The 20699-nt window shown below is 44.5% G+C and overlaps 1 protein-coding gene and 1 long non-coding RNA gene across 4 annotated transcripts in view; one reads left to right on the top strand and one right to left on the bottom strand.

Moving 5' to 3' along the window:
• Positions 1 to 20699, bottom strand: part of LOC147203459 (low-density lipoprotein receptor class A domain-containing protein 4-like) — a 173778-nt gene that overhangs the window by 146070 nt on the left and 7009 nt on the right. The gene's annotated exons all lie outside the window — the stretch shown is intronic.
• Positions 4299 to 20032, top strand: LOC147203460 (uncharacterized). The gene is made up of 4 exons (XR_015101236.1): positions 4299 to 4481; positions 11455 to 11537; positions 19456 to 19476; positions 19567 to 20032. It is a non-coding gene; the product is annotated as an uncharacterized LOC147203460 (long non-coding RNA).

The raw sequence follows: 20699 nt of genomic DNA, 5'->3' as shown, positions 1-20699 counted from the left end.
ACTAGAACGGAGGGGGGGGGGGGTAGTCCCCAAACGCCAGCTTTCCTTTTGTAGAAGACTGGACTGTCTCGGAGTTGTTTGTGTTGTTTCGTTGATTTTCGTTTTCGGGGGCGGTCACTCTCGAGCAGAAGGCACGGAGACCGAGAAGGTGAAGGACGTGCCTGTACAGTAGTTGCTTGAGTTGTGTCTAAGTTTTAAAAAGAACCAACACGACAGCTCTTTGTTTTCTGTCGTTTTGCTCCGCTGCAGAAACTGCCGTGTGACCTGCAAGTGGAGCTGCACCGACGCTGCGCCGGTGCGAACATGCTCAGCGGCTTTGTACGTGTGACCGCTCCACAAAATTTGCTTCGGTGTAAAATATATCGCAACAAAATACATCGGTGCAGCACCGGAGCAAATGTGTGCCGTGTGAACACAAGCCTAAAGGTTTGGGGTTGGACCAAAGTTTTTCTTGAGACCTCTAGAACCCCTTTACAATAGCTCTCATTAGAAAGTGATTGAAAGTTGGTCGACAGCAGTTCAATCATTAAATACAATTCAGAACGTATCTTCCGCGGTTTTCATTTCACACCCTTTTATCTTCGGGTATTTCCTCAGCTGTGACGACACCGAAAACAAACAATTTATGCCTACATTGGCATGCGGTTGTGTGCTCTTCATGTTCAGTTACTCTCAACGTGCTTTAGCACTTAAACAATGGTTCTTTCATTGTGTGGCAGTTGGTTGCACTAATGGTGGAGCGTGTGGCAAATGTTTCTTCGGCTTTCCAAGGGATAAAGAAATGAGTGACCGGTGGATCGGAAAGTCAATCCACAGGGAGGAAAGCATGGTCGACTCTGGTCGCCAAGCAAGTACTCCACTCCAAGCTCTGTGCTGATTATTTTGCACTGGCGTGCTTCAGCAAACATTTAGCAGATCGCATCGGGTACACGAGTGTAATTGGACCCAGGCTGAAACCAGCTCTCGTGTCAACAATTTTTCCTTCGGCAAACGGGACTTCAACACCCAGCAGCAGCAGGAAGAACCCTAAGTCGTCGTCGTGAATTCGAGAAGAGGCGCAGGCAAGAGGCGAGGAGTTATTTGCATACACCTCCGACACCTAGGAATGACGATTATTATGAATTGAGCTGCTGGAAAAAAAGAAAAAAACCTTCGTGTAACATGTACTTATTCTGCCTACATGCCAAGATGACCGATACGACAACGCCTTTCTGTACGGCACGTTCTAAACACCCCCATTCATTGTTTTGTGTTGTTGTTTTTTTTCTACTATGCATTTGATACACATCTAGAATTTTCATGCATGGAAAATGTAACTCCAGATTTTCCCTGTGTTGCAGCATTTCTTGTACGGCCATCATATTTTAATATGAATCCCACACGCACAGCACGGACGAATGTTCATGTCTCTAAAGCTGTTGTGCTACCGACTTGAGGTTGCTAGAGCAAATATATTCTGTATAGCTACGGGAGTGCAAAAACATACCAGTCTGTATTTCCAATTCGCTCTGTGTGGTATTGTGTCGACTCTAATCCGGGCTCCTCACAGTCTTCACTTTCACATTCTCTTCCCCTGACAGGCTTCGATGTCCTGACCGGCTCAAACATGTAGGGTTTGACAACGCCAGCTTCTGTCGGGTCCCGTGTGTAAAAATCGTCTTTCTCGAATTCCAAAACATCACTCGCCATTGAATGTACTGTGTTGTGTAGCGCACGGAAATTGTACAGTACCTTTATGGTGGAGCGTGCTGGGCGGCAGCTAAAACGTCACTTGTGGTAACCCAAGCGGTGGCTAGAGTAACTATGCAGTACCCGTGATGCCACAAGCATCCAGTCTGTCCAGAAACACTCGGTATGAGTCATTAAAACCAATTTTTTAATCAGAGTGTGGTTGACAACTTGCAGGAAGCGACGTGTATGTATTACAAAACATTACTAAGGAGGATATGAATTTTAACAGACTCTGGAATGTGACCTTTAAGAGTCCTGAACACCAAGACATGTAAAGTACTCCAATAGTTACTCTCAATTATATTCTTATTTCAAAATAATTACACATCTGGATACATAAAAAGTCCAGTGGATTGTCTTTACACTTGATTTGTGTACTTGAACCAAAGAGGATGAACATTACGACAAAAATGTAACCTTTAACTCATTCACTCCCAAAGACGTTTTTAAAGGTCTTTTCTGACTTGGTCTAGAGAATTGGCTGGTATTGAATAACAGTTAATGCAAAAGATACCTTGTGACTTGATGGTTTATTTTCGGCCATTAATAAGAGAAACTCTTTGCATCCCCTTGATTTAAATGTCAGCATTAATGATTCATGTTTAGCCACAGCTGCGGCCAAGTGGTTTAGATTGTCGCCTGGCCCCGTGGTGACCTCTGTTCAAGCCAGCGAGCGGCAGAAGAATGAGGGCAAGAAAAGAAGCCATCTGCTTGGGGGAGCTTTCGAGGATGCAGCAACACACCATCCGCCACCACCACCATTACCTGTCCTTGAGCAAGACACTGATACACTGAACAACTCCCCAGGTGCCAAAGTAGCACCGTGCTCCAGTGTGTGTGCCACTAACAGTGTGTCTGTAGTTGTGATGGGTAAAATGCAGAGGAAAAATGTGTTGTGTGTACCTTCGGGGTGTTCTGTATCAGTGTCTATGTATATCCCTTTTTCAGACAGATACAAGTATAGATATTCACTCTTTGGCTTTGCACCGATACAGAGTACCGATATCTCTAGCACTTTTGATATGTATATAAAAATTCACACAATGACAAAAAAAAAAAAAAAGTGAACAAAGACCTTTCTTTCTGGCACAGATGATGATTTGCCGGTGTGTCAATCTTGCAGCAGTATGGCACTAACCACTGCTGAGGAGGACTTACTCTATGTCAGATTTTTTTCTTTTTGCCTTAAGTATCGGTGGCTCGTAGCAGGAGCCGCTAAGAGTACCATATACCTTAAAGTAAAGCCAATATTGCAAAGATAATGGAGTACATGGGCCTTGTGGTTTGTACAATCCGCCTCACGGTCACGGTACTTGTGTGTTCATTTGTATATTTTTTATTCAAGGTTCCAATATAAATTTGTTCGGCTGTGCACATCAGTGTCCAAGTGAGTATTGCAACACACAATCATCCTCTAAGTGCCAAGTTAGCATTAGCCATTGTTTGTTGCGCCAGATTATAGGAGAGTGTTTTGTGATGTAGTATGGTGTCTCAATTGCTAAGTCAGCAGCAATTCGTGGCCAGAACTGGTGCACTGGTAATTTAACATCATTTTTTATATCATTTGTAAGCATACTCATTTAATTATTTAACCTATGTCTGGGTTCACTGACCATTCTGTATTTGGTTATGTGGTCTTATGTCCCTGTATTATATTTGTTTTAGGTTTATGGCAGGGGTCATGTTTTGTTGTAATCAGCAATTTATTTTGTTTCATTTCAAAATGGAAATGATATGTTTGTACGTCATTTGTTGTTTCCTATGTTAAAGGGCCGTCACAGCCATACATGGACGTTGTTGTGGAAACTAAACACGGGTGGAAATGTACGACGTCCTCTGTATTCATATGTTCAGATTTGTATGGTCCTATGTGTGGTTGAAATAATAAAGATGCTAGTTACAAAATGGAAATGGCATTTTATTTTAATTTGTATTTTTATTGTTTAAAATGAAAATGTTCTTTTACAAATTTTCTATTAATAATCTATTTATATCGCACCTCAATAAATGGTTGGCCCTGTAAGATTTGAATTTGGTCCTAAGGTGACATGGAAGAAAAAAGAAAAAAATCTTTGCATTCTCCGACAGGAAAATGTTATTCTCGATCTGGTAAAATCTTTCCAAGGAAGCACAATGTTTCGGAAGGGAGTGCAAAGCATGAATGCGTGTTAATGTCCTTCTGGGTCAAACATGGCGATGTGCAGGAACTCACACTATTGTGTCACAAATGAAGAAATTCCTTTGATTTACCTTTCAGTCACACTGACTTCAAGCGGTAGGCGGGGTACGTCCTGAACTGGTTGCCAGCCAATCACAGATGTTAAAACAAACAATGAATTTGTTTGCTTTAGTCGGAGCCGCTCTAGGACTACAAGTGACAAGCCAGGATAACAAAATGTTCATTTCGGACACTACCACGAAAAGTACAGAGAGTCATGAAACAAAATAAATTGTCCAGTAGTGAGGTAGTGCTTATACAACAACAAGTGTGCAAATCACGCAGTCATGAAGCAATATAAAGTGTGGTAATACTGTTCAACAGTACAAGTTGTGCAAATGATGCAAAGAGATGGATCTACAACGACCAAAACTGTTGTAATTGGAAAAGTGTCACTATAAAATTATGAGTGAACAGTTTAAGAGGTTAAGGACAAGGAGAAAGAAGCTGTTGGAATGTCTGCTGGGTTCACTGTATATTATTCAGTACCTTACAGAGGGGAGGAACTGGAAAAGGTGGTGTCACGGCTAGGGTGAGTCCAAGACAATTTTGCCTCTCTTATCTTCGTTCTTGCAGCTTGCAAATCCTTAATAGGGAGTAGGAGTACCGCTGATAAGCACAGTTATCATTTCGGTACAAACTCACTTTTCTTTTTGTTTCTAGGCACATGCTGACAGTTGACCCAAAAGAAATTAACACGTATAAACACTTTGTGCGCTCATGCTTACCTTTGCATTGTATTGCAAAGTTGTTGTTTTTTTCCCAGCAATGTCACTCTCAGGATTCGAGTGGATATGTTGCTTGAAATAGTTCACTTTGGCCCTTTTTTAAGTGCCATAGCTTCTGAACAGACTAGATAAATGAGTTTTCCCATTCTAGATGAAATCCTCTACTTTTCACTGTCCAATTGTCCAACTTTTCTCTCTCATTTTCTCCAGTGCAGTTTTCTTTCTCGTTCCCTCTTCTCAGTCGTTCTGTCTGCACTGTAAAGTCACAGTGCAAACCACTGCGTTAAAGACTACAAACACCATGCTGCTTAAAATACTAGCACCCCATCAGGTTTTGAATTACAGTATAAACCCCCCCGTTGGTTTGGTTGTAGTTCAGGCTCCATCTGAGGCAGCTGAGTGCGGACGTGTACTGTATTCCACCAGTGAATTTAATTTGACCTTCTTCTAACCTCTTTTGGATTTGGTCATTCAACTCCTTTCGAAAGAACAGAAAGTGGTGCAAAACATACTGAGACACTGAACTGTTGGTCGTGTTTATTCTAAGGTTCAGACAACGTTCCAGACCACCCCCGCAAGAAGTAAAATTAATGATATACAGGACCTATCCTATTTTAACATTCCCGAAATATGTTTTCATAGCATTTAAGCACTTTTTTGAGGGGTTGGGGGCGGGGGCTGTCTTGGTCTTGAAACACACTTAAAATAACACAAACAAACTTGAAAACACATTGAGAGCGCAAGAGCAATGGATAAGACAAGAATAGTGTACACTGTTAAAGTGCACCGAGTCTACATCCTATGTGTTGACATTAAGGTCCATTTTTCTTAACATCATCTCACAACATTCATCGATAAGCACGTCCGAAGATGTACATTATAAAATGAACCGTTAACCCTCAGTTTCCGTACCCGTAAAAAGTGAGGCGCATTCAATGAGGATAAGCGGTTCAGGTAATAGTTGAAAAAGTATGCTGAGCTTCCTTTGTTTCATTCGATATCTTCCAAATATACAGTGTCAGACATAATAGTGTCCCGCCCTCTCAATGTCAACAGTAGAAATTTAACCCCGTACAAAAAAAAAAAAAAATCTCTGCGATTTCAACCAGGCATCACTGAAAACAGTACTTCCAGGATTGATCACATCCAGATCAACACGGGAGACATCATCTTCTAGATTAACTCTTGCTTCCATGATGCCTACAAGCCCCTCCCTTGTTCACCATCTGGCAAATCAGATCACATCTACATTCTACCTTTATCCGCCAAAACACAAAGATTAAAAGGAGTGAGGAAGAGCCGCTGCTGGTCTGACCAAGTTGAATGCAGAACTGCAAGATTTTGATGGCGTGGCCTGGCACTTGTTTCACAATACTTCAGATAATATTTATGAACATGCAGACACAGTCATGTTTTTTTGTATGGAAGTGTGTTGAGGACATTCTTACAATTAAAAACACGAAAGTGTGGCTCAACAGTAAGAGTTGCCATCACTGCTCAGGACAGAGGCTTTGCTTCTCCAGATAATGTGGAGGGAAACAAGGCATGCTGCAATCTCTGCAAGGCAATTAAATCAGCCAAGCGAGAATACAAGGAGAAGATTGAGATCCAATTTAGTGGGAATGACTCATGCAGCATATGGCAGGGTTATTGATACCATACCTGACTACAAGGTCAGACCTAGCTGTGGAGCAAGTGCCTCGGCCTGCCTGCCAGACGAGCCCAACCATTCCTTTGCCCAGTGCGAGTCAAACAACTCAAATCCCCCCAGATCAAATACACATCCCCACCATCATGCTCACTGACCTAATTATCAGAGTATAAAATGTGTAGGTTGTTCAGCCGGGTTAACGTCTGGAAAGCATCTGGTCCTGATGGGATTCTTGGTGAGTGATTTGAATACGCGTGACACAGCTATCGGGTATGTCCACTCACAATGTCAAACTCTCACTTTCGCTCCGGGTATCTCCACCTTGTTTTTTAATACAGTCAAACCTGGGTTTTCGTCTATAATCCGTTCCAGAAGGCTGTTCGAAAACAGAATTGTTCAAAAAACGAAACCGCACTCTCTTTTAAAAAACATGTTTACTGCACACGTCTGGTCACGATGGAAAGCGACACGAGGAAGCGTCACTTCCTCGTCTACCCGAGGAAGCGTCATTTCCTCGTGTAAGGAAGGCGAGAGGAGTCAAGTGGCGCATTCAACTGCACTCAGTTTGGTTATCTGAGGCATAAAAAACTGGTCAAAAACCAAATTGGTCGAGAACTGAGACGTTCAAAAACCGAGGTTTGACTGTACTAGAATTCCCAGAGCCGTCATGTTGACGGTTAACAAACCTTGATGTGTTGATACTCTGTACATATCAACGATGTTCCTGGCCTTTGAAGCTGACGGCGAGTCTGAGGACGAGTGGTCGCTGCATGGCTCAGCTGATTCTGGACATTCAACTTTTTTCTATGCCTTTGAGTGCTACCATGACAACAATAAGAGCCCAGCCAGATCGTCTTTGTACAACAACAAAACATTACTGTAAATACTAAATGTGAAGAGCTGTAAAGTAACTCCCTCCACCACTCGGCTTGTACTGACTACCAAGTACAAACTCTTGCTTGTTGAATCCCAACAGCTGAATGAGCAGAAAGGAGTATCATCACCACCTAATGTTACTGAGGGAGGCATGAAGATCAACTTGCACGGTATCAAACAAATGACAAAGAATTAAAACATCAGCGTTGGAAAATCCAAAATATTGATGAACGTTTCATTATCTCATTCAAGACGTGTCGGTAATTCATCCGTTTAAAAAGTGTAGTGAGGAAAACAACACAATGAAACATTTAATTAAAAAGACAAGAGCCCACTATTAATTTTCCATGGAAATATTTACCAGCAGGTGATTAAATGGGTATAGTGCAACATGAATGAAGTATCCTGCAACCATGGAATACATTTTTTTAAGATTATTGCGGAGGCTGTAGTAGCTGCTCTGTATAAAAAGTAACATTTACTTTTTTACCCGAAACCAGATGTCTCAAACTCCAGTCCTTGAGGGGCGGAATCGTACACGAGATGGTTCCCTCCTCCAACAGACCTCAAATAAAGGTTTTTCTTTGGTTGTAAAGTTTTAAAGATCAAGAGAAGCCAAAATCAAAAACCCGATTGAATTTCGATTGATAGTCCAGCCCTACTGTCACCACAAATGTCGACTTTATGATTTATGTTTTTAGTGGGATAAAACAATTTTATGCATCACAACTTTGCAAAGGCGCTGTCGCTCGTATTACCTTCAATTGGTTGCCATGAGAACAGAAATCTACAATCTTTGAGTCTAGTATTTTATGAATGTATTTGGATGTAAACCTCTATGGTTATGGTTTTCTTTTGAATCTTGTTAGAATTGTTTATTTTGAGAATATTTAGCTTTTGGGTCACGTATGCCAGATCTATAGCAGACAGACAGAGATCGCTGGAGAGGGAGATGAGGTCATTAAGAAGTGTAATGGACTTTTACTAACGTCGTTTTATCCACGACTGGGTTCTAGGTGCGCACGGTAGATATAATATTTGGTTTATTCATGTATTTATTGAATGCTGAGTCAAAAGAGATGATTGTAAATGTTGGTTGTAAATAAGACGGAATATCTTTAGTTTTCACGGTACGAGACATGGTTCTTTTCCAGAGTAGACACACTACTCGTGCTGAAAATGTGAATGACGTAGTCAGTAGTACAAGAAAAAGAAGACCTATCAATCCTAAAGTAGTGGTGACGAACTGCAATTTAGCTATGATGGAAATGCGGTTAAAATAATGATGACCGAGTGATGACTGACAATTACAGTTTTGGTTCGGCTTGAAATAATGATGGGCTGACGATGACGGACGGACGGACGGGTGGCCCGCCCGCTGGTGAATGATGAATGACGGATCGGGAAAAGAATGATGAATGGCGGATCGTGAAAATTTACTGACGCGCCCACATCTGCCGATGGGCAATGTCTTGAGTTAACCTGACATTTTGGGGATTGTGAGAGGAAGTCAAACATGTTCAGGGAAAGTGTAAACTCAAATATTTCTTTTTCAGCCCTCCGAGCTTCTTGGCTTTACATGGTTGGAGTGAAGGTTGGTGTTATTACAGTGGACTCAAGCAACAAAAGCAATTAGATTCTTGAATATGAATCCCTCCCCACTTTTCTGGTCATTTAACAGAAGCGTTGAAACCTCACAGTTCACAAAACCCATGCCTAGTCCATGTATCAAATTAAAAGACAAAACCAAGAAGTGGCACGACAATTTAGAATTTTTTGAGCGATTAAACATCCATGAACCGAAATCATCCATCTTTCACAAGTGCATCTGGGAAATAACCAATAGGAACTGTTTGGAAAAAGACCAGCACTTTTTGTCTGTCACCTCCATTGCGGATGCCTTCACATAGCATTCTACATCGCATATCAATTTAGATTTTGCACATTTGGCGGGTGATTTGATCAGGGGGAGGGGGCTCCTTCGCAATTGCAAGCTCTTCAGTTTAATCCTGCACATCAGCAACTGACAGATCTTAATTTACTTCTCTCACTGCAATATAAACAGCCCAGATGATCATTTAGCTGTAATAGATTTTTGGGCACCCCTCATCTACTGGATCATTACAAACAGCAGGTCGACCTGTCAGCTTCAGACAAATTCAATATAAACCCACTCTGGACCTGAAAGTGGGGAAATGGCCTAAACCTACACCTTGAACCCTCATTAAAGCAGAAACAAACTCATACAGAGTAGCAAGTGGCCAATGCCACAGAGATGACATGCACCAGCAGCTCAAGTTTTCTCTTCAGTCTAGACATGTGGGCGACTAATGCCAGAGGATTGTGGCAGTGACAGACAGAGGGGCTGAGAATCAGCGTGAGTTGATGAGGCTGAAGTCGCCGACAGTGGGGGGGAATGAAATAGACACAGACTGACCTATGGCTATTGGAAGTGAACAGAATGGGTGTGTTGGATATTGCCACATGAATCAACTCATGAAGTAGATAAATTGCAAATTGTAAGGCTTAGGAATCATTATTTAGCCCTTATCGACATGCTGTGAACAGGGAAGTGGGTAGTCTAACTATTTCCACAAGTAATGAATCACTATAACACAATTTTTAAAAAAACGGTGAGATGTAACAGCTAGCGCCTGTCTGTCTAAGCTATCCACAGGCAGGATCTCTTATTATATACCATTCCCTGACTTTTTCAGAACTTATTTTCTGTCTAGGTCAACAAAGGTTCCATTTAAGAATCTCATCGGTGTGTTTGCACACATCTTGTGATGCTTCTTCTCAATCATCACATAGTGACTGCAGCCTTTAGCCAGGAGGAATATAATTAAAATTCATATTTTATATTTACATATATATATATGTGTGTGTGTGTGTGTGTGTGTGTGTGTGTGTGTGTGTGTGTGTGTGTGTGTGTGTGTGTGTGTGTGTGTGTATAATAAAAATGTCATTTTCTCAGAACTGAATACTCGGAAATTTAGTTGGGATCATGTTAATGTTTGGGATATGGTTCTATGAGAGTTAGGAATTCTCAGTAAAAAACAAAAAAACAAAACAAAACAATGGTGTCCATCAGTCAAGTCCGTATTTTACAGAGTGGCGAAGGTTTGTGAGCGTGTGCACATGTAGTGTAGTTTTTTTTCATCAAGGGTCGTTCAAGTTAGTCGCTGATGGTGTCGTGGTCCACCCGCCTGACTTGTGAGTGGGCAGCATGGGATCGGTTCCCACTCAGTGACAGTGTGGATGTGAGTGTGAATGGTCATTCGTCTCTATACGTGCCCTGCGAATGACTAGCGACCAGTTGAGGGTGTAGTCTGCCTTCCGCTCAAAGTCAGCTGGGATAGGCTCCAGCACCGCCCGCGCCCCTCTTCAGGATCAGCGGTGTTGAAAATGGATTGGTAGATGGGTTCCTTCAAGTTTGTAAAAGGTGGCGGACGTTTGCCAGTTTTTAACATTTTCAAAATCTCGCTATCTGTGAAGGCTGAAATTGTCTCTTGCATTCAAAAGGCAGTCTCAGCCGAGACTACGAATTGGCAAAGTCAACGATTTTGACAATCACCCGTAATGTCAACAAAATCATGGCAGATTTCGAGGCCAACAGATTGAAATATGATAGTAAAGGGCTTTGGGGTGCGGCACATCCTTAACTAGAGAAGGCACTTTTCATTTGCTGACTGAATGTTTTCAGAGATGAAATAGGAATGTAACAGTTGTTTGTCATATGTCAAAAAAAAAAAGTTTTTCTGCATACACCTATTTGTAATTGACATGTTTATACTGCATTACATGTTCATATTTTTACATCTATAAATGTTCATCCTGTCTTATACGTCATAGTTGGTAGCCATTTTATTGGAAATGGTTACAAGGAACTATCGTTACAACGTACAGATTCGCTCTGTCCCTCGATGTACGTTGTAACGAGTTTCGACGGAAGCTGCATTATTTAAAAGAGATGGTCAACTTAAATTACATCTGTCTCTTACTGAAAAATGACACACAAATAGCTTGAAACAACTAACAGATTCAACTTTAAAGCAGCATCTATATAAGATTTTTTTAAAAATAATAATTAAAAAAGGTGTTCGGATCACTGTACTGAGAGTGGCATCGTTTTTGATACCACCAGACACAATGGTTGTTTCAGTATTTATTAAAGTGTGTTACACGTTATGAATGTTCCTTTCTGACTTGTGAGGATGACATCTCTTCTCCACGGTTGAAATTTCTAGGGGCGTATTGGACCTTGAATCAGCTGCAACGAAGCGGGGCTCCCCCTGGGTGCTGGCACAGCTCTCACTGGAGCTATCTGAGGGTGAGTCAGAAATAAATGAAAAAGCAAGACGTCTCTGTATCTCACAAACGATAGCCCATTCATCCTGGTTATACATTGGAAGTGATCTGCTTTCTTTTGGTGCAGTTTTAAAAATTGCAGCCAGATTAAGACTATGTGCCGACTGCCTGTCTTCTTTTCCATGGAAGACAGATAAATATAGGTTTTGTGCCTTGTTAGCTTGTCCAAATCATGTCTGGAACAAATTTAAACTTGCGCCTCTAGTTGCAAAAGGATGGCTACAACAGGCTAGACAGTCGGCTAACGTTAGATAAATTTGGACAGAATGAGCCAGTAATATAACAACAATTATGCTTAGTTTCTGTGAAAGCATTTAAAGTAATTCCATTTCCATTGATTACTCTGTCGACGTAGCATTTTTGTACAAGGAGGCTTCTCCTGAATAGTATACTGTATATGCAAACAAGAACAAAACCTCCTCTCCGGGAGCCGTCACCTTACCGTGGTGGAGGGGTTTGTGTGTCCCAATGATCCTAGGAGCTAAGTTGTCTGGGGCTTTATGCCCCTGGCAGGGTCACCCATGGCAAACAGGTCCTAGGTGAGGGACCAGACAAAGCACGGCTCACAAAACCCCTTATGACAGACAAAATCGATGGCACTCAGTTTCCCTTGCCCGGACGCGGGTCACCGGGGCCCCCCTCTGGAGCCAGGCCTGGAGGTGGGGCTCGTTGGCGAGCGCCTGGTGGCCGGGCCTACACCCATGGGGCCCGGCCGGGCTCAGCCCGAAGAGGCAACGTGGGTCCTCCTTCTCATGGTCTCACCACCCGTGGGAGGGGTCAAAGGGGTCGGGTGCAATGCGAGCTGGGCGGCAGCCAAAGGCGGGGACCCTGGCGGTCCGATCCTCGGCTGCAGAAGCTAGCTCTTGGGACATGGAATGTCACCTCTCTGGCAGGGAAGGAGCCCGAGCTGGTGTGTGAGGTAGAGAAGTTCCGACTGGATATAGTCGGACTTGCCTCCACACACAGCCTGGGTTCTGGTACTAGTTCTCTCGAGAGGGGTTGGACTCTCTTCCACTCTGGAGTTGCTCATGGTGAGAGGCGCAGAGCAGGTGTGGGCATACTCATTGCACCCCGGCTCAGTGCCTGTACATTGGGGTTCACACCGGTAGACGAGAGGGTTGCTTCCCTCCGCCTTCGGGTGGGGGGACGGGTCCTGACTGTTGTTTGTGCATATGCACCAAACGGCAGCTCAGCATACCCACCCTTTTTGGAGTCCTTGGAGGGTGTGCTGGAGAGTACTCCTGCTGGGGACTCCCTTGTTCTGCTGGGGGACTTCAATGCTCACGTGGGCAATGACAGTGAGACCTGGAGGGGCGTGATTGGGAGGAACGGCCCCCCCGATCAGAACTCGAGTGGTGTTTTGTTATTGGACTTCTGTGCTCGTCACGGACTGTCCATAACGAACACCTTGTTCAAACATAAGGGTGTCCATATGTGCACTTGGCACCAGGACACCCTGGGCCGTAGTTCGATGATCGACCTTGTGGTTGTATCATCGGATTTGCGGCCGCATGTTTTGGACACTCGGGTGAAGAGAGGGGCGGAGCTGTCAACTGATCACCACCTGGTGGTGAGTAGGCTCCGATGGTGGGGAAAGATGCCGGTCCGTCCTGGCAGACCCAAACGTATTGTGAGGGTTTGTTGGGAGCGTCTGGCGGAATCCCCTGTCAGAAGGAGTTTCAACTCCCACCTCCGACAGAGCTTTTCCCATGTTCCGGGGGAGACGGGGGACATTGAGTCCGAGTGGACCATGTTCCGTGCCTCTATTGTTGAGGCGGCCAATCTGAGTTGTGGCCGTAAAGTGGTTGGTGCCTGTCGTGGCGGCAACCCTCGTACTCGCTGGTGGACACCAGCAGTAAGGGATGCCGTCAAGCTGAAGAAGGAGTCCTATCGAGCCTTTATGGCCTGTGGGACCCCAGAGGCAGCTGACGGGTATCGACTGGCCAAGCGGAACGCAGCTTCGGTGGTCGCCGAGGCAAAAACCCGAGCGTGGGAAGAGTTCGGTGAGGCCATGGAAGCCGACTTCCGGACGGCTTCGAGGAAATTCTGGTCCACCATCCGACGTCTCAGGAGGGGGAAGCAGTGCACCACTAACACTGTGTACAGTGGGGATGGGGCACTGCTGACTTCGACTCGGGACGTTGTGAACCGGTGGGCAGAGTACTTCGAAGACCTCCTCAACTCCACCAACACGTCTTCCTTGGAGGAAGCAGAGTCTGAGGACCCTGAGGTGGGCTCTCCTATCTCTGTGGTTGAAGTCACCGATGTGGTTAAAAAGCTCCTCGGTGGCAGGGCCCCAGGGGTGGATGAGATCCGCCCGGAGTTCCTCAGGGCTCTGGATGTTGTGGGGCTGTCCTGGTTGACACGCCTCTGCAACATCGCGTGGTCAACGGGGAGAGTGCCTCTGGATTGGCAGACCGGGGTGGTAGTCCCTCTTTTTAAAAAGGGGGACCGGAGGGTGTGTTCCAACTACAGAGGGATCACACTCCTCAGCCTCCCTGGTAAGGTCTATTCAGGGGTGCTGGAGAGGAGGGTCCGTCAGGAAGTCGAGCCTCAGATTGAGGAGGAGCAGTGTGGTTTTCGTCCCGGCCGTGGAACAGTGGACCAGCTCTACACCCTTAGCAGGGTCCTCGAGGGTATGTGGGAATTCGCCCAACCAGTCTACATGTGTTTTGTGGACTTGGAGAAGGCGTTTGACCGTGTCCCTCGGGGAGTTCTGTGGGGGGTGCTTCGTGGGTATGGGGTACCGAACCCCCTGATACGGGCTATTCGGTCACTATACCACCGATGTCAGAGTTTGGTTCGCATTGCCGGCAGTAAGTCGGAATCGTTTCCAGTGAGGGTAGGACTCCGCCAAGGCTGCCCTTTGTTGCCGATTCTGTTCATAATCTTTATGGACAGAATTTCTAGGCGCAGCCGAAGCGTTGAGGGCGTCCGTTTTGGTGGCCTCAGTATTGCATCCCTGCTTTTTGCAGATGATGTGGTGCTGTTGGCTCCTTCAAACAGGGCTCTCCAACTCTCACTGGAGCGTTTCGCAGCCGAGTGTGAAGCGGTTGGGATGAAAATCAGCACCTCCAAATCTGAAACCATGGTCCTCAGTCGGAAAAGGGTGGAGTGCCCCCTCCGGGTCGGGGAGGAGATCTTGCCCCAAGTGGAGGAGTTCAAGTATCTTGGGGTCTTGTTCACGAGTGGGGGCAGGAGGGAGCGGGAGATCGACAGGCGGATCGGTGCAGCGTCTGCTGTGATGCGGACGTTGTATCGGTCTGTCGTGGTGAAGAAGGAGCTGAGCCGAAGGGCGAAGCTCTCAATTTACCGGTCGATCTACGTTCCAACCCTCATCTATGGTCACGAGCTATGGGTCGTGACCGAAAGAACGAGATCCCGGATACAAGCGGCCGAAATGAGTTTTCTCCGCAGGGTGTCCGGGCTCTCCCTTAGAGATAAGGTGAGAAGCTCGGTCATCCGGGAGGGGCTCAGAGTCGAGCCGCTTCTCCTCCACATCGAGAGGAGCCAGATGAGGTGGCTTGGGCATCTGATTCGGATGCCTCCTGAACGCCTCCCTGGTGAGGTGTTCCGGGCATGTCCCACTGGGAGGAGACCCCGAGGAAGACCCAGGACACGCTGGAGTGACTATGTCACCCAGCTGGCCTGGGAACGCCTCGGGATCCCCCGGGGAGAGCTGGAAGAAGTAGCTAGGGAGAGGGAAGTCTGGGCTTCCCTGCTAAAGCTGTTGCCCCCGCGACCCGGCCCCGGATAAGCGGTAGAAGATGGATGGATGGATGGAACAAAACCTAAACATCAGCTCTTGTCATCTTTGGTGGCTCTCTGCTAAGATCTGGTGTTAAAAAAAGAAAATCTTTCTTCTGTCCAGGTGGCCATTTTGTCCTTAAACGTGAAATGAAATGTATTCAAGGTGCAAAATGAACAAAACCCACGTGTCCTCTTCCTTGCTGCTTGTTTGGTTTCGTCACATCTAATTCTTATGATCAGCACTGATTTGCTAGCTAACAGCCAATCAGAGTGATCAACAGTCACGAACGGCTACATGTTGAATGAGGTGAAAAGTGTTCACCGATGGCTCACTTGCGCCAATAGTGCAAGACAGACCTGGCCAATGGCGTTCACCGACATTCAACCAATTGCCGACATCAATTTTTTGTGATGACACCTTCAGGCTTGGGGGGGCAAGGTTTACACAGGCTAGCTGGACTATTGTATCTTTGTTAAATCCCTCAGTCTTTGTTACACTGCAAACCGGGCAGCATTAAAAGCTGTGGGACAATGTTTCATGAACACCACTCAGAAATAAAAGATCTCGTTTCGTCTAATTTCCAACAGTGATGCGTTGTTAAAATGGGGTGTCACGTGAATTCGAACCCAACTGGTATTTCTCTGAAATTGAAGCCACAGCAATCCATCCATCCATTTTCCATTAGTTTTTTGGTTCATACTGTTGAAAACGGATAATATTAATTAGCCAATGAAGATTCCATATCATGAGTGCATCTTTGCAGTACTTTTAAGTATAAATGGGTGTCTGTCACATGGACCACTTGGCCAATCATAGTTGTATTTTCAGTGATGTCACATGGGCCCCCTGCCCAATTGGGTTCGTTAACGTATTTTGGTACAAGCAGGTGTAGGCAGCTCGAGTGATGACTCAAACTTATTTACGTGATTTTTCTTTACACTCTGCTTGAATTATGACTCATATTAAAGCCCGTTTGTGCTTGAAATTGGGAGAGCACTGAATTCATCGGCCAAAGAGACAGTGGTGAGCGCCTCACTGGTGCCTTTTTTAGAGGTGGCTGTGCAATCCCTCTGCCAGAGTGCTTTTGTCAATGTGGTCAGTAAAAGGTGCTAAGAAATGGAACAGAATACCAGAGGAGGATAAAAGGCAAGCATCCACCAAGGCCTTCGCCAAAAATTTGAGCAGATGTTCCATAAATAACTACACCTGCCCACACTAAAACATAAACCTGTGCTGTCATTGTCTTTGTGTATTTATATTTAATTGTGAGTCTCTTAACTATTGTTAATACAACGTATATTGTAACATGTGAAGAACTTACTATTTGTATGTATTCAGTATACTGCAATTGTACTTTAATGCTTTTCTTACATCATGGCCAGGGGATTAAAGATGAAAAATAGCCTCTTGGCTAGTTCTGGATTTATTTATACCATGTTTTTGCATGTGTTCTGTGAAATTGAAACCGTCCCTTTTCAAATAAACTAATATATATGCCCTGGTGAGTCGCCAATCTGACTTTACTCAGTCTAATGAGCGTCATTGCCAAGTGTTCCTCCTCCAATCTGGAAGATGAGGCCTCACCAACGAGTGACATGAGTACCGGTACTAAGTTTTCAGAAACCTCTCTGGTTTCGTCACTTGGCCATATAGGCTCACAGACAATGGACTTAAGTATGTAATGTTAATTGTTTTGTGTCCATATTCTTCTAACTGTTTTGATGCCATGTAATTGTGAAGGTCGCCCAAAGCCCCGCATAAGAAGTGGACCAACACATTTCTCACAGGCGGAAGTCAGCGTTCACATTTTTCACACAAGCTTATCTCTGCCGTTTTCAAGACATGGACACAACATCCCAGTTTGTAGAAACACCGTAATAGAACTGGTTACATTTAATGTGCTCATCATTTCTACAACCGAAACCCCTGAAGCAAGAAAACTAAAGCAGTAATGGGAGGGAGATAAAGGTGAGAGACACGGCACGGAAGACAAAAGAGGGAGAGAGGGAGCAGAGAGAACAAAACTATGCTGCATTGCAGCACAGCCAACAAATATTACTTCTTTGTAAGGCTGAATGCTGTTTATGGGGACACTGCCGTCTCAGACATACACACAGGTCTTTCCCTCAGAATCTTATCATATTTGACCTTTTTGAAAGGCAAGGACACTTGGACAGACTCATTATGACCTCTTTATCAGCTTAGAGTCCTACAGTTCATTTTACCTCAACCTATGAATATGCGTAGCAGTCCAAGATGGGAAGACGTATTTGTCCTTCATGGGTTATTTGCGGCTCGAAGCATGAGACTGCAGTGATAAAATGTGTTTCACCTCATCAGCGAACATTCTTGGCAGTGTATACAACAATGCCGTTCATTCACTACACTTCGGTAAAGTTATACTGAGGGGGAAATGAAGAAGACCCTTACAGTTGGGTAAGTAATAAAACAGGATTTTACACTACAACAAACACCTGCAGCATCCTGTACATCACGGAACAGAATCACTAACGGATGTCGATGTGAAAGTCTGCAGTCTAAACCATCATAAAGCTGCATTGCTGAGAGAGACAGACACACCAGTAGTGGGATTCCAGGGACACTGCTGATCCCTGAAAGTCAACCACTTACACAGCCAGCAGACAGAAATGGCGCCAATCAGTCTTCAGGTTATTGCTGTCAGTCAAAGTTGCGACAGCAGTGTTGCGCAGTGCTTCTCTCACTCCTTCATGTACATCACCTCTATTGAAGTTTTACTTGATTTGATTTTCCGCTTGCATGCCCGCATGACCTCTATCCGCACCCACCTTGTTTTGTCTCCTCGTTTATGCAAACACGTGTCCAAATTTTCATGCATATATTATATTTAACAGCGATAACATTCGGTACAAGTAGACACCAGTTCAGGGTTTACCCCGCCTACCGCTCAAACACAGCTGGGATAGGCTTCAGCACGCCCCAGGTGAGGATTCGTGGATCAAATCATGGAAGGATGGATGGAACATGAGGTATAGCCTTGCAATTTAATGAGGTTCCAATAGGAGAACTGGATCCAAAATTTGACTTTTCAAATAAACAATTCTCAGTAGAGTAGTGGTTGCCACGTGCACTTCAAAACCCTTTTTTCCCCAAAAACATATAGATCATTCATTCATTCATCTTCCGAACCGCTTCATCCTCACTAGGGTCGCGGGGGTGCTGGAGCCTATCCCAGCTGTCTTCGGGCAGTAGGCGGGGGACACCCCAAATTGGTAGCCAGCCAATCGCAGGGCACACAGAGACGAACAACCATGCACGCCCTCACTTACACCTAGGGACAATTTAGAGTGATCAATCAGCCTGCCATGCATGTTTTTGGAATGTGGGAGGAAACCGCAGTACCCGGAGAAAACCCACGCAGGCCCGGGGAGAACATGCAAACTCCACACAGGGAGGCCGGAGCTGGAATTGCACCCAGTACCTCTGCACTGTGAAGTCGACGTGCTAACCACTGGACTACCGGGCCGCCACATACAGATCAATTGAAGGCAATACTGGAAATTGTGTGAAGGATGTATCGAAGGATGAGGTTTAGTATGAACCTGAACAAGACTATACAAGACTATACATGTCACGAGGAGGTCCCAGATGTCACAGATGCTGAAGGTGAGGTCTTCAAGTCAAGTAAAGGTGACGTTTCATGGTCACCAGGACCTCTTGACGCCCAGTGCGGAGCACCAAGGGAGAACATCCTCAAAATGACTCCATGGCCTACTCGATATGCTGTTTCGCATGCCTAAGACATCAAGTCAACGTTTGAACTGTTCTTTCCACAACCTCTTCCATTAGCCATGTGGTGGAAAAATAATATCGAGCAATGCAAGTGTTTTTAAGTAGTTTCAGGCTGAGTTCAATCCCGGGTCAAATTTGACCCACTAACGCTAAAGATGTGGGCCACTTTCAAACATATTAAAAAAGGTTAAATGTTATACAGGGTCAGGCTAAATGATCTGACACATTTGTAGATTAAATAAAAGGCAAATAAAGAAACATTTTTAATTTTGAAAAGTACATATAATGCCTTTTTTTTCATATAATGCCATTTCGCTTTGTTTCTTTATAATGCCATTGTTTTTCGTTTCTTTTTCAGTTGCTGCCATAAATTGGACTGGTGAGCATCGCACTTTTATTGTGGAAACGTTTATCAAAACAAACGAATCTGTAACTGCAAAGCGTTCCATTTGCATTTCAATCTTGATAGACAAGATCCCGTACCAGCTCGAAACACCATCTTGTTACGGGTTACCAACTTCAGAGCTACTGGATCTGCATTGAAACGAAAATCAACCGGCCAACCTCGCACCGCCAGAACTCTACTTAATTTTTAAAACATAATGAAACACAATGGCATTATATGTACTTTTCGAAAATAAAAACATGTTTTTGCTCCTTTACTTTGTTTGCCTTTAATTAACCTACAAATCTGTCAGATCATTGTGCCTGACCCTGGACTTGGATAAAACCGCTGCTTTGCTAGCCATATAAGAGATTTCATGTTGGCATAGTTGTGCCCCCCTCACCCCACAAAAAAAAAATATGGGTGTGCTTCTTTTTTCTCCTTAATACATTGCTGATGTATCGGACCGGGAATTTGACTCAAAATTAGGTGACTTGGACTCAGGTGCAAAAAACTGTGATTGGGACATCCCCAGTGAAAATCATTTGGAAGTTGGATAATTATTCTTAAAGTGTAAATAAAAATCTTTTAAAATACTGGACTTGTCCGATTGGTCTATATTTGAATTGCTATTGAAAAGGCATGTTTTACCGAACTCTCAGTTTGCCTCCCCAACCCGCTGGCTTCCCCGTCCTACTCTTCAAAATCACATATTACTTTCATCTCCCCGGTGCTGCCCACTCTCATTCTTCACTTTCATTTATTCCGCAGAGAAACTCGTCAATGCAATTTTCCCCAACCCTGTCATTCCATCCTCTTGCCAACCTCCTCATGGTTCTTCTACAATCTTTTTTTTTCTTCTCCTTCTACTCCTCCCCGGCCCTTCAAAGGGCTACATTTAAAACACTTGTCTCTCCTCGCTCCTCTCTCAGGGCAGGGATCAAACTCAGCCCATTTCACACATGACAGAGTGTGTTGTATGCCACTGATGTATGTATGCTACTCGTAGTGGCAGCACTGATGAGTGGCAGCGGTGATATGGAAATGACCAGGGTGTGTGTGCAAATTGTGTGCCGTGGTGAAGGGCAGCAGAGTTGACTGAATTTTAATTTGCGGTGCCGAATAAATGCCATGCGGTTCCATTCGTAGCTCTTCAGCAAAAAAATTAAAATAAAATAAAAATAAAGACACACAAATATAAATAAGTAAAATCCGGA

This window comes from Hippocampus guttulatus, chromosome 6 (genome assembly GCF_054856545.1).
Source record: "Hippocampus guttulatus isolate MCC_2025c chromosome 6, RoL_Hgut_1.0, whole genome shotgun sequence".
Classification (NCBI taxonomy): Eukaryota; Metazoa; Chordata; class Actinopteri; order Syngnathiformes; family Syngnathidae; genus Hippocampus; species Hippocampus guttulatus.
The sequence above is the reverse complement of the archived record's forward strand: the minus strand, read 5'-3'. Positions and strand labels throughout refer to the sequence as shown.